The following is a 14,920-nucleotide window of genomic DNA, read 5'->3' on the forward strand; positions in this document are numbered from 1 at the left end:
TACAAAGAGCCATTTAACAGGAGAGATTTTTATTGGGTTTATTTTATGAACTGTGGCAAATAAAATGTATTTTTTTGAAAAACCTGTCTTCTCGACCCTTGTCATTAACTTTCCTTGTTTTAATTTGGATGATTATTGATAAGCCTTCACTTTATACATGGACCCCTGGCCCGGTGCTGAGTTGCACCCAAGTCTGGGGTGGGGCGCAGGGGCTGTCTATACAGGAGTCTGACCTTGCTCCCTCAGCGCAGCGCCCCCTAGTGCCATCCTGGGGCATCGGGGCCAGCCCTGACTGCCAGGGGAGAGCCCTCCCACCCCGCTCTCCAGAGCAGAGTGCCCCCTAGTGCCACGCTGTGGCATCCTGGCTGGCATCTCTGTGCGCAGCTTGTGAATTTTACAGCCAGTCTCTCCACTGGCACATGGGGTGATCGAGGGGCTACCACCGGGGCAGTGCTCGAGCTAACTGCCTGCTCCAGCCCCACGCTACTAAACAGCGCTGATCTTGCTCCAAAGGCTCCCTGCTCCTTCCAGTTAGCAGCGGGTCCTTTAAGACACCAGCCCAGCGGCGTGCGTCGATCTACCGCCGTCACTGTCCACGCTACAGCCTGGCTGCTGCCGGTGTAAGCGCCCCCCACCCTGACTTAACAACCCCAGCTCCACGGAGGCGCAGGGCTTATGTGGGTCTGGTTAGGGCGACACCGTCACCCTGCCTTCCTTACATCAGAGGGTGGCTGTCCTTCTTGTCAATTTCGCAGCTGGGGGGGCCCTGAAACTGACAAGAAAGGCTAGTAGGCTCCTGTGGTGAACCCGGTGCCCAGCTCACCATTCGGGTTTTCCTCCCCGGGTGGCTGTGGGGCTCCCGCTAGATCCCGGCGGCCGCCCAGGCTCCCCGCTCCCCACCCTTTCCGGGAGCCCCGCAGCGCAGAGGCCAGGGGGCCTGGCAGGGAGGCCGGGAAGCAGTGGAGCGCCGGGGAGAACCCGGGCTCCCAGCCCCATACACTGCACCTCTTAAGTGAGCGGTGGCCTGAAGTTTGCAGTGTAGAAATTCCCCCGTTTGTCCCTTCCCTGCCCTGGGCCACCAGCTCCAGGCCGAGCCCTGTGCCAGCAGCAGATGAGTTCGGTATTATTCACGCCGGTTACTCAGCGCCCAGGCTGGGCCAGGGCGGACAGATTAGAGGCGAGACGAGGCTAGTGACGGGGGGATCAGGGTCCCTCCCAGCCCACCCCTACTGCTCTGCACAGCTGGGCTCTGGAAGCGATTTACAGATGTCTGGCCAGGGCGGATTTCCGGGAAAGCAGGAACCTGGTGGAAAAATGATCATCCATCACTGCCTGGATTCCGGGGGGTTGGGGAATGGGCCTCAGGTCTTTCCCCTCTACGGGGCGCCAGCTCCCATCCGGCCCTAAGTGCGGGACTGGCTGTCTTGGGGGGAGAGGAATAGGGCACAGGACCCTACCCCGCTAGGAGCCACCCCAAAGGGGCCACAACTCACTGTTGGGTGAGGGGTTCCTGTATAAACAGCCCCCATGCCCTACCCCAGAGGTAGCTGCATCTCAGAGCCAGGCGAGCCGTCTCCATGCATTCAAGGCTTTGGGGATTTCCCACAGGACCTGTGGGGAGCTGTGTGGCTGAGCCCGCTCCCCTGCTCTAATTAGCGCTTATCAGCCATGTCGCTGGTCGGTTTCCACCCCACCCAGTCTAGCTCACAGGCTCTGGGCCCTGGCACAGGGCTGGGACAGCAGGGCAGGGAAGGGGCGGGGGGCACTGAGGGAATGGATAGAAGGGAGGAGGAGGTGATGGGGTGGGAGACGGGGAGACACCCAACTGAGCTCAGCCACGGGCGGGGGGGAGGGGGCTGAACGAGACACACCCACAGCCCCCCCAACACGCCCACACCCCGCCAACATACACCCATTGACACCCCCCCCCCATCGCGGGCCCCTTGCCCCATTCCTCACCTCCCTGAGCCAGCCAGTCCCCCGCCCTGGTGCTGGATGGGAGCCGGGATCCCAGACTGGTTCTGACCAGTAGGACCGGGGCTGAGACCCTAACAGCTCATGTCACTGAACGAGCGTCGGGTTGGAGGCTGGAGGCTGGGGGCTGCGTTGGGTGCCAGCACCACCTGCTGGACAAAGGGGAAACGTCAGCCCCTGGGCGCTGCAGTGAAGGAGACAACAAAGTCAGCAATTGTCCAGTAATTGTGTGTGTGAGACACTTTTGCATTATTATGTCTGATTTTGTGCGTTTTTAAGTGACATGAAACTTGGGGGTACACAAGACAAGTCAGACTCCTTGTAAGGCCGTCTGGAAAGGCTGAGAGCCACTGTCGTAGGGCACAGCCAGGGAGCCCAGCCTGTGGGCCAGGACCCCCCACACTGGGCGCTGCACTAGCCTCCTGCCTCCCATCCCGCAGCCCCCTGCTAGCCCAGCCCTGGGCTCCCCCACAGCTCTGCCGGTGCCCCTCACTCCTGAACCGCAGCCCCTGCTAGCCCAGCCCTGGACTCCCACCTCTTCAGCTCTGCCAGTGACCCTCACTCCTCCCAACCTGCAGCTCCCAGCTAGTCCAGCCCTGGGCTCCCCCACCCCAACTCTGCCAGTGCCCCTCACTCCCAACCCGCAGCCCCCTGCAACCCAGCCCTGGGCTCCCTGAAGCTTTGTCAGTGCCCCTCAATCCCAACCCACAGCCCCCTGCTGTCCCAGCCCCCCATCCCTCCAGCTCCGTGATTCTCCCAGCTGCTCTCCGCAGCGAGGGAATAATAGTGACCCCCAGGCTGTGTGGGGCCTGTCTTTGATTAGAGCAACCTAGCAACCCCCTGACCTTTGCCTGCCAGGCGGGGCTGGTCAGTGCAGGAGGGGGCAGCTGGGGTAGGGAGGGGTCCCTGTATAACCAGCCCCCGCACCCCACCCAGGAGGTGTTTGCATCTCCACGCAGGGTGAAGTTTCCTTGTATAAACAGGCTCCGTGCCCCACCCCAGAGGTGGCTGCATCTCAGCACCAGGTGAGGGGTTCCTGTATAAACAGGGCCCACCACAAAGACGGTAGCTTTCACTCTGCAGGTGTGTATAGAGGGGTTCTGCATGCCAGAGGTGTGTGTGTGTATGTGTGTTTGTGTGTGTGAGAGAGAGAGAGAAAGCGAGCACAGAACAACACAATCACAGGCAGGCAAACACAATGCCCCAGAGATACAACCATGGACACATGATCTATTTCAGACTCTCTCTCACACAGAGCAGAACTCGTTCCCTCCAGCAGGGGGCAGCACGCACACACGCACAAGACATGTCACACCCAGTAGGGGGCAGCAGACACACACACGCACACTCCTGCTTCTAATATCACCCCCCCCCACACACACACACACACACACACACACATTCAGATGTGTGGTGGCTTATCGGGAACACACAGAGGGGAGAGATTGGTGCGAATCCCTTATACCAAGGGGGGCTGGAAGCCAGGACTCCTGGGTTCCATACCCAGCTCTGGGAGGGGAGGAGAGTGGGGTCCAGTGGTTAGAGCAGGGGAGGGGAAGCTGGGAGCCAGGACTCCTGGGTTCCATACCCAGCTCTGGGAGTGGGGAGGAATCCAGGATTTCGCGCGAGGGCGGTTGACGAGAAACCAAGGCATTAAATGTCCTTGCACGACCCCAGCGTCCAATGTGCTGGCAGCATAAATTCTGTGACGCCAACATCCCCGGCCCCGCTCCGGGCAGGGGGGAGGGTGGGTTTCTGGCCAGGAGGCAGCTACTAAGTGGGGGGCATGTCGCGGTGGGGGATATGGCGAGAGACAGAGAAATGACAGCCCAGATCTCCCCCGCTCAGAGCAGGACCAATCCCCAATTTTTGCCCCAGATCCCTAAATGGCCCCCTCAAGGATTGAACTCACAACCCTCCGTTTAGCAGGCCAATGCTCAAACCACTGAGCTATCCCTCCCCTACTAACCCCCCACCCTGCCCAGCGCCCCCTACTGACCCTGCTCCCTGCCCCCAGGCGGCCCCTAGGCCTTAGTCTCCCATCCAGGTGGTGACCTGCTCCCCCCCTGCGCTGAGCGCCCCCTGGCCCGGGGGGGGGGGGGGGAGGGAAGGTGAGCTCCGGGCATCCCGGGATCCTGCCATCCGATTGGCTACCAGTCAACCCAGGGGGGATTTCCCCATTGTCTGGGGAGCGAGGGGGCAGGGCAGGGCAGGGGAGGGGCTTCCTAAACATCCCCCGCTAGACGCTGCCGGGACGTCCCAGCCCAGCCTGGCCCCTCTGCCCTGTCCCCTAGCTCCACCCCCTGCCCCCCCCCAGCTGGCCCTTCTCCTCTCTCCCCCAGCCCCCTGCCCCCCCGCCCAGCTGGCCCTTCTCCCCTCTCCCCCCGCCCCCAGCCTGTCCCCCGCCCCCATCCCCTTGCCCCCCGCCTGGCCCCCGTACAACCCGCCCCCAGCCCAGCTCAGTCCGCCCCCAGCCCACCCCCCGTCCCTCAGCCCAGCCTGTCCCCCCCCGCCCCCAGCCTGTCCCCTGTCCCCCTTCCGCCCCCTAGCCTGTCCCCTGTTCTCCCAGCCCCTCAGCCCCATCCACCTTTCCATCCCCATCCACCTCTCCAGCCCTAGATACCCTTCCAGCTACCCACCCCTCCCTCCGCCCATCCCGGCCTCCCCACCCACCTAGCCCTCCAGCCATCCCCCGCCAGAGACATCTCGGTCCCTCCCTCCTTCCCTCCCCACACACCCTCTCTATCTATCTATCTCCACACCTCCTCTCCATCTATCTATCCACACCCCCTCCCACATCTATCCCCACACCCCCCTCTATTTATCTCCCTCTATTTAACCCCATACACCCCCTCTATCTATCCCCACACCTCCCCTCTATCTATCTATCGATCTATCCCCACATTCCCTCTATCTATCTAACCCCACACCCCCCTCTGTCTATCCCCATCCCCCCTCTGTCTATTGATCTATCCCCACACACCCCTCTATCTATCCCCCCTCTATCTATCTATCCCCATCCACCCCCTATCTATCTATCTATCTATCTATCTATCCCCACACACCCCCATTTATACCCCCACACACCCTCTATCTCTCTATCTCTCCCCACATACCCCCTCTATCTATCCCCAACCCCCAACTATCTATCGATCTATCCCCAAACTCCCTCTATCTAACCCCCCTGTCTATCCCCACCCCCCTCTATCTATCGATCTATCCCCACACACCCCCATTTATCTATCCCCCACACCCTCTATCTATCTATCTATCCCCACACCCCCCCTCTATCTATCCCCACACCCCCTCTATCTATCTATCGATCTATCCCCAAACTCCCTCTATCTAACCCCACACCCCCCTCTGTCTATCGATCTATCCCCACACACCCCTCTATCTATCCCCCCTCTATCTATCCCCATCCACCCCCCATCTATCTATCCCTACACACCCCCATTTATCTATCCCCCCACACCCTCTATCTATCCCCACACACCCCCTCTATCTATCCCCACACCCTCCCCCATCTATCCATCCCCACACACACCCTCTATCTATCCCCCCACACCCTCTATCTATCCCCATACACCCCCTCTATCTATCATCAATCCCCCCACACCCTCTCTATCTATCTATCAATCCTCACACACCCCCTCTATCTATCCCCCCTCTATCTATCCATCCCCATTTACCCCTCTATCTATCCCCACACCCCCTCTATCTATCTATCAATCCTCACACACTCCCTCTATCTCCAGACACACCCTGTGCCCCCAGACTCACCCTGCTTGTGCCAGCTGCCACCGGTTATGCTCCCCCCCAGCTCCCCCTGCGATCGAGGGGTCCTACTGGGGTACAAAGAGCCCCGGTCCCAACTACCCTGAGGATCCCCCAGGGCAGCAGAAGGTGGATCCCCGCCCCCCGGGCCCTCCTGCCCCGGGACAGGGGGGGACGGGACTGGGTCCCCGCGGCCCACCCCTCCGTCGGCCTCTTTGCTGGGGCTGCCAGTGAAGGGTCTGGACGGGGCCGGGAGGGGGCTGAGACGCAGCAAACTCCATTCACCCCCAGGGCCATCGAACTGCTGAGCCAAAGGGGCCCGGAGCCCCCCAGCCAGCCCCCTGCCCCGGCCCCGGATCGGAGCCAGCGCCCCCTAGCGGGGAAAGGCCCCATTTCCCCCGCCGCAGCCAGCCAGTCCCCGCCCTGGGGCCGGATCGGAGCTGGGGAGGGGGGGAAATTCCCTGCCATTGTTCGCTCCCTCCCCCTCCCCGCAGCTAAGCCCTGGCACCGCCCCCCCCCCCCCGCTGCCCCCGCCCCTTCCCAGCGCTCCCCGCTGCAGCAGCCAGGGGGGCGGGAGATGGAATTTTTTGCCTTGGCTTCCAGCCAAAGGCAGAGGCTGCCGGGTGCGGCGGGGGTGGGGGGTGAGCCCAGGGCTGCGGGTGGGGAGTGAGGGGCACCGGCAGCGGTGGGGTGGGAGGGGGCAGGGCTGGGCTAGCAGGGGGCTGCGGGTGGGGAGTGAGGGGCACCGGCAGCGGTGGGGTGGGAGGGGGCAGGGCTGGGCTAGCAGGGGGCTGCGGGTCGGGAGTGAGGGGCACCGGCAGCGGTGGGGTGGGAAGGGGCAGGGCTGGGCTAGCAGGGGGCTGCGGGTCGGGAGTGAGGGGCACCAGGTTTGGGGGTTCCCTCACTCTACCCGGGTATCTGAACTCAGCCCCCCATCCTTGGGATGTTTGGTCTAGCACCTCCCACTTTCTCTCTCATGCTCCCCTCATCCTGGGTTCTGGGCCCTAGAGATTAATTCAACCCCACTCCCCAAGCCAGCCACTCCCCGACCCTGTCCTGGGTCAGAGCTGGTGCCTCTTTATCTTCCAACCCCTCCCATCCTGGGCCTCATCACCCCCTCCTTTTGCTCGATCCCTCCCTTCTGACCCCATTATAAACAGTCCCCATGCCCCTCCACGGAGGGGGGGGGCTGTATCTCAGCACTGGACGAGGGGGTCCCTCTATAAACAGTGACGGTGCCCCACCCCAGAGGCAGCTGCCTCTCCCTGCTGGGTGAGGGATTTGTGTGTGTCCATTCTGCAAAGCCCTTGGGGGCATCAGGTGCTAGAAAGAGGTTTCTCTCTTTTGGGGGGATGTAATACCGACCCCGACAGGGGAACACAGAGACCCGAGACCTGAAAATGTCCCACCAACAGCCCTCAACACACACACACACACCCCAACAGCCCTCACACACACACACACCCCAACACACACCCTGACAGCCCTCAACACACACACACACACCCCAACACACACCCTGACAGCCCTCAACACACACACACCCCAACACACACCCTGACAGCCCTCACACACACACACACCCCAACACACACCCTGACAGCCCTCAACACACACACACACACCCCAACACACACCCTGACAGCCCTCAACACACACACACCCCAACACACACCCTGACAGCCCTCAACACACACACACACACCCCAACAGCCCTCACACACACACACACCAACACACACCCTGACAGCCCTCAACACACACACACACCAACACACACCCTGACAGCCCTCAACACACACACACCCCGACAGCCTTCAACACACACACGCCCTCAACACACACACACACCAACACACACCCTGACAGCCCTCAACTCACACACACACCCCGACAGCCTTCAACACACACACGCCCTCAACACACACACACACCAACACACACCCTGACAGCCCTCAACACACACACACCCCGACAGCCTTCAACACACACACGCCCTCAACACACACACACACCAACACACACCCTGACAGCCCTCAACACACACACACCCCGACAGCCTTCAACACACACACACCCTCAACACACACACACACCAACACACACCCTGACAGCCCTCAACACACACACACACCGACAGCCTTCAACACACACACACACCAACAGCCCTCACACACACACACACCCCAACAGCCCTCACACACACACACACCAACACACACCCTGACAGCCCTCAACACACACACACACCAACACACACCCTGACAGCCCTCAACACACACACCCCCCGACAGCCCTCAACACACACACACACCAACACACACCCTGACAGCCCTCAACACACACACACCCCGACAGCCCTCACACACACACACACCAACACACACCCTGACAGCCCTCAACACACACACACCCCGACAGCCTTCAACACACACACGCCCTCAACACACACACACACCAACACACACCCTGACAGCCCTCAACACACACACACCCCGACAGCCTTCAACACACACACGCCCTCAACACACACACACACCAACACACACCCTGACAGCCCTCAACTCACACACACACCCCGACAGCCTTCAACACACACACGCCCTCAACACACACACACACCAACACACACCCTGACAGCCCTCAACACACACACACCCCGACAGCCTTCAACACACACACGCCCTCAACACACACACACACCAACACACACCCTGACAGCCCTCAACACACACACACCCCGACAGCCTTCAACACACACACACCCTCAACACACACACACACCAACACACACCCTGACAGCCCTCAACACACACACACACCGACAGCCTTCAACACACACACACCCTCAACACACACACACACCAACACACACCCTGACAGCCCTCAACTCACACACACACCCCGACAGCCTTCAACACACACACACCCTCAACACACACACACACCAACACACACCCTGACAGCCCTCAACACACACACACACCGACAGCCTTCAACACACACACACCCTCAACACACACACACACACCCCAACAGCCCTCAACACACACACACACACCCCAACAGCCCTCACACACACACACACCAACACACACCCTGACAGCCCTCAACACACACACACCCCGACAGCCTTCAACACACACACGCCCTCAACACACACACACACCAACACACACCCTGACAGCCCTCAACACACACACACCCGACAGCCTTCAACACACACACACCCTCAACACACACACACACCAACACACACCCTGACAGCCCTCAACACACACACACCCCGACAGCCTTCAACACACACACGCCCTCAACACACACACACACCAACACACACCCTGACAGCCCTCAACACACACACACCCCAACAGCCCTCACACACACACACACACCCCAACAGCCCTCAACACACACACACCCCAACAGCCCTCAACACACACACGCCTTCAACACACACACACACCAACACACACCCTGACAGCCCTCAACACACACACACACCGACAGGCTTCAACACACACACACCCTCAACACACACACACACACCCCTTGACAGTGCCTTCCCCCTCCCCACCTGAGTCATGCTGGCCCAGTGCGTCTGACCTGAGCCCCGGAAACACATGTCCCCCTAAGAATGCCTCACCCAGGGCTGGGCTAGCAGGGGGCTGCGAGACGGGGGTGAGGGGCACCCGCTGGCAGAGCTGTGAAGGGAAGTCCAGGACTGGGACAACAGTGATTGCTCATTATCGTTCTATTTCCTGTTAATTAATTCTACCCCCGATTAGCATCTGATAATCCCATTTATGCTGCATTATTTTCTTCTCTCTCTGCAGCAGGATGAAGCCCTGAGGTCAGGGAAGCAATTCCCGTCCCCGTCATACCAGTGTGAACACGCAGGGACTCAGGCCCAGGGCCCATAGCAGGCCGGGGGAGACCCTGAGACCAGAAACACCCCTGAGATTAAACTACAGTTCTATGTAGCTGGAATTGGCTGGCTCTGGGGGGCAGGGAATGGGGCACAGGGCCTTTTCCTTCTGGGGGCGGGGGGGTGCCAGCTCCAGGCCAGGGACTGGCTGGCTCTGGGGGGCAGGGAATGAGGCACGGGGCTTGTCCCCTGTGGGGGGCACCGGCTCTGATCCAGCTCCAGGCAGGGGACTGGCTGGTGTAGGTGGCCTGCGGGATGGGCATCGACTCAGGGAATCCTGAATTCCAGGGCGGGGAATCTGTTGCTTTTTGCTTCCGGGGCCCAGAATCCTTGGCTCTCTCCCAGCCCCCCCCCCCCAGCCGATGATGTCACCAGCACCCCCAAAGAGCATCTCCCAGCATGCTGCTCTGCGGGCGCTCTCCTTGGCTGGGTGATGCAGACGGGGCTCGGGTCCTGGCAGGTGAGTTGAAGGTGGGGGTTGTGGGGGCCTGGTGCGTGGCTGAAGGAGGGGTAGCAGGGATCCCGCTCCCCCCAGCCAGCCAGCCAGCCAGCACCAGGGAAGGACAGAGACGCAGCTGGAGATTGTCTCTCCCTGTGGCTCAACAGCCACTTCGGGGTCTGCAGCTGATACCCCCCTCTCCCCATACACCCCGTCCGTCTGTCTGTCCATCTATCCCCATACACCAAATCCCTCTACCCATCCTTCCATGTGTCTGTCCCAGACACCCATCATCTATCAATCTATCTATCCCCAGACACCCCCATCTATCTATCTATCTATCTATCTATCTATCTATCTATCTATCTCTGTGTGTATCGTTCTCTCCATCTCTCTCTGTCCCTGTCTCTCTCCACGTCTCTCCCTCCATCCTTCCTTCTGTGTATTTCTGTCTGTCCATCCACACCCGGAGCTCTCTCTCCATCCCTCCCCCTTGATAGTCCGGTCTCTACCCATCCATCCCCGGACACAGGATCTATCCCCCCCCCCACACCCCATCTCTCCACCCCCCATCTCCCCCTGCAGCTCCGGAGCGCCCCCCCCAGCTCCCTCCCTCCTTCTCTCTCCATTTCTGCATCTTTCGCTCTTTCTCCAGGCTCCGACCAGCAACCTGCCACATTCCCCCGCTCCCCCCCCCCAGCACTCCCTCCCCCGCCCGGCTCCCCAGCCCAGCCCAGCCCGCCAGCGGGGGGGGACGGAGGGGGGACGGAGACGCAGCGTCTCCTGTCTTTTCCTCTCCTGTTGCGGGGGGGGGGGGAGGCGCAGACACAGCCGGGAGAGGGGGATCGGGGCTCAGGGGGCCCCTCCCCCCAGGTGCAGCCTGCAGCGCCCCCCCACCGCCGGCTTCCCCCAGCCGGGCCCCTCGGAGGCGCCGCGGCCGGGGGGGAGCCGGGCGCAGCGGCGGTGGCGGAGCTGGTCAAGTTCGCGCAGAGGAGTCGGCGGATGGTGGGGCGGGTTGGACGTGGGGAGATCCCAGCCCCCCAACACAGCCGGAGCGGACGCGGTGAGGGGGGGGGAGACAGACAAACGGACCGACGGCAGCCTCCCCCCTCCCTGGCTTCTTTGTTCATCTCCATGGGGTGGGGAGGGGGGCGCCCCCAGGCGCGCACCGCGTCCCCCCCCCACCCCATGTACGCGTCGCGGCGCAACCGGCGCTAGGAGCAGGTAGGTGGATGAGGTTTGTAAGGGGGGGGGGCTTGGTTCGGTGGAGGAAGGGGGCCAGAGGACCCCCCCCCAGATTGGCACTGCGCTGTGTGGCCGGGGATATGGGGGTCTCTCCAATCTCGGGGTGGAGGGGTGATCCATCGGAGACCCCCCCCGATTGGTCCTGAGCTGTGGGGTTATAGGGGTTTCTCTGAATTTTGGGGGAAGAGAATATCCCCCAGATGGGCACCAGGCAGCTCTGACCATGGGGGTCATGGGGATCCAGAGGGGACCCCTCAGATTGGCACTGAGCTGCGTGGGGAGTTATGGGGGGTCTCTCTGATCATGGGGGAGGGGTTGGTGGAGGGGGATTCCCGCAGAATTGCACTGAGGTGCATAAAGAGGATATCAGGGTCTCTATAAATTGTGGGGTCGATGGAGGGAGACCCCCCAGATTGGCACTGAGCTGGGGGGGGGAAAGCTTTGGGGTCTCTCTGATCTTGCGGGGCTGGGTTTGGCGGGGGGATCCGGAAAGGGAGACACTGAACTGGGGGGAGAGTTTTAAGGAGGGGGGTCTATCTCTGATGCTGAGGGATCTCTTTTTGAGGGGGGAGAAATGGCGGGCAGATCCCTATTGCTTCTGTGCCAGGGCTGATCCACCCCAGATGGGGAGGGACACCAAGGCCAGATGAAGGTGGAGAGGGGGGGGGATATGAGACGCCCCTTATGGAAGCAAATGGGCGAGCAGAGAGCCCCCCGCCACGAAAGATAGACATGCTGGGGTCCAACTCACCCACTGGAGAATGGGGGGGGGTGTCCAGGAAAGGAGTGGGATCTAGTGGCTAGAGCAGGGGTAGGTTGGGAGCCAGGACTCCTGGGTTCTCTCCCTGGCTCTGGGAGGGGAGTGGGGTCTAGTGGTCAGAGCACGCAGCCGCAGATGGGAGGATGGGAGGTGATGGGGCCTGCTGGCTTTTCCTCCCAGAGGCTGGCTGGAGATTCTTGTATAATAATGTTGCTGAGGACAGGGGAAGGGGTCAGCACAGAATATACGGGGGGCGGGGGGGTGTTTTAGGAAGTGTATGTAACAACCTCACCCCCCATTTCTGCCTATCCCTTGGCAATATAATTTATTCCTCCCAAGATGCACCACGCTGCAGTTACAAAGAGGGGGAGGGGGAATCCTTGGCTCCCCATGACTGTGTGTAACCAGCCAGGAGGGGCTGCGGGTTGGGAGTGAGGGGCACAGGCAGAGCTGGGGGGACACACCCAGGGCTGGGTTAGCGGGGGGCTGCGGGTCAGGAATGTGGGGCACTGTTTCCTCACACAAGGGTTAATGATTTTGACTTGAACTTCCCAGAGACGGGACATTCAGGGGAGGGTGGCTAAGGTCAAGGAAAGGGGGGGGGCAGGATGAGGAGGGGTTTCCCTTTCGGGGAGGAGCCTGGGGCTCTGTTTCGGGGGGGAGGCAGGTTCCACTTTCCCTGAATTGACCAGCCCTACCCCCGCATTCCTGCGCTCAGCCCCCCTAGATCTGAGCCGGCGCCTGGGGGATCCCACCGGGGATTTGGGGAGGGGGGTCCTGGGGAGTTTCTGCGGGGGAAGGTGATCAGAGAGGGGTTCAGACACCCCCCCACACCCAATTTCAGAGCTGGGGAGCGAACCCAGAAGTCCTAGCACCCAGCCCCCCCCCCCCCCCAGCCCACTGGACCCCCTCCCAGAGCCAGGTTAGACCCCAGGGTAGGTGCAGGCTCTGTGCAGGGCCGTGGCGCTCGCAGGGTTAACGTCTGGCAGCGGTTGGTGGGGGGGTATTAAGGGGTCAAGGGGGAGCAAGTCCCAGGTGCAGACTGTCTGTGAAGCCAGACGAGGTCAGAGGTCACGGGCAGGGGTCGCTCCCAGCACTGTCGCCTGTGCATAAATCAAGGTGTCTGGGAGAGGAGGAGGCTCTGGGGGGGTTAGAGCGGTGGGAGGGGGAGGGGCTGGGAGCCAGGACTCCTGGGTTCAGATAACCGCCACCTTCCCATTAGGTATAGCCACAGAAACAAGCACGCACACAGTGTGTATATGTGTGTGTGCATCTGCCCCGCTGCCCCCTACTGAAGGGGGTGAGTCCCGGTGTGCGTGTGTGACGGTGTGCGTGTGGCTCCGTGGGTGTGGGTGTAGGGTGTTCGTGTGTCTGCAGACGGAGTGTGTCCTTCCACCTGGGTGGGAGATCGAACAGGTGCATTCGTGGAGGGGCCCACGCGCGCACACACAGAGTCACCTGAGCACTCAGAATTACACAATCACAATTAAACACGATTACACAATCAGACTTACAATTTCACACAGCGACCGTCGGACAATCAGATATTTGCAGTCGCACACATTCAATTCCACACAGCGACAATTGCACCCATGAGCGGTCACAACCAAGCATACAGTCATGCACAGTGACAGTCGCACACATGGACAGTCCCAATCACACCCACTCAGTCACACACGGTGACAGTCGCACGCACTGGTGTTCACAACCACACACACATTTACGTACAGTAACAGTCACACAACCTGGCCATGACAACTGCACACCCTTGCAGTGACAGTTGTACCCACTGTTATACACAACTGCACACAGCACCTCTCAGTCACATGCTCATAGTCACACACAATGTTGTTCACAATTGCAACCACACAGTTACATATAGTGACAGACACACAGGGACAGCCACAAACACTGCTGTTCACAATCGCAATGCATAGTTACATACAGTGACAGTCACACACTCACAGTGGCAGTCGCACACACTGCTGTTCACTATCGCACACACACGATCTCACAATCTCAGACTCACCCCCCCCCCTTCACTTTCACTGCCTGGGTCAGAGCCAGAAGCCTCTTAGAAACGTGACCTTCTGGCACCTGGGAGGGAGCTGGGGGAGCGGGGAGAAGGAGCGAGGGTGGCATGTCAGGAATGAAGGGCACTGAGCGGGGGGGCTCTCAGTGCCCCCCGCACCCCTCGTGACTCTCTACCCCAGCCCCCCCCACAACCTAAACTCCCTCTGCTGCCCCCACTCCAGCCCCATTCCTGGCCTCTCTTCACATGGATAGAACCTGGGGCACCGGCAGAGCCGGGGGGGTGGGGGCAGGGCTGGGCTAGCAGGGGCTGCAGGTGGGGAGTGAGGGGCACGGTCAGAACCGGTGGTGGGGGCGGGAGTGTTATTTTCGACTTGAACGCTCTGGTTGATCCAGCTGGTTCTGTGACCTTTGACCCTAGGGGTCTGGGCTGGGGGTGAATGTGGGCCTGGGGAAGCAGAGATGGGTCAGGGAGGAGAGACCCCTCGTGAGCTGGACTTGGGAGGGGGTTGGGCTGTTCATAGCTCTGGGGACTTGGCAGTGTCGGTGCTGAGCTGGCAGGTGTGTGTGTCCCTGCTGCCCCCTGCTGGAGGAGACGGCCCTGCTCTGTGTGTGTGTGTGTGTGTGTGTGTCCCTGCTGCCCCCTGCTGGAGGAGACGGCCCTGCTCTGTGTGTGTGTGTGTGTGTGTGTGTCCCTGCTGCCCCCTGCTGGAGGGGCTGGGCCCTGCTCTGTGTGTGTGTGTGTCTGTCTGTCTGTCTGCTGCCC

At 60.9% G+C, this 14,920-nt stretch overlaps 1 protein-coding gene and 1 long non-coding RNA gene across 3 annotated transcripts in view; one reads left to right on the forward strand and one right to left on the reverse strand.

The window, feature by feature from the left end:
• Positions 1-12: 12 nt before the first annotated feature.
• On the reverse strand, positions 13-6,222 carry LOC125625689 (uncharacterized). The gene is made up of 3 exons (XR_007353617.2): positions 5,758-6,222; positions 1,960-2,158; positions 13-1,303 (listed from the first exon to the last, which is right to left on the reverse strand). It is a non-coding gene; the product is annotated as an uncharacterized LOC125625689 (long non-coding RNA).
• A 4,745-nt stretch (positions 6,223-10,967) lies between these two features.
• LOC125625664 (sperm acrosome membrane-associated protein 6) overlaps positions 10,968-14,920 on the forward strand; it is a 55,437-nt gene continuing 51,484 nt past the window's right edge. For both annotated transcript variants that reach the window (XM_048828011.2, XM_075122694.1), the window contains exon 1: positions 10,968-11,342. The gene's annotated coding sequence lies outside the window, so the exon portion shown is untranslated. The remainder of the gene's footprint in view (positions 11,343-14,920) is intronic.

The sequence above is a fragment of the Caretta caretta genome, chromosome 24, assembly GCF_965140235.1.
Source record: "Caretta caretta isolate rCarCar2 chromosome 24, rCarCar1.hap1, whole genome shotgun sequence".
Classification (NCBI taxonomy): domain Eukaryota; kingdom Metazoa; phylum Chordata; order Testudines; family Cheloniidae; genus Caretta; species Caretta caretta.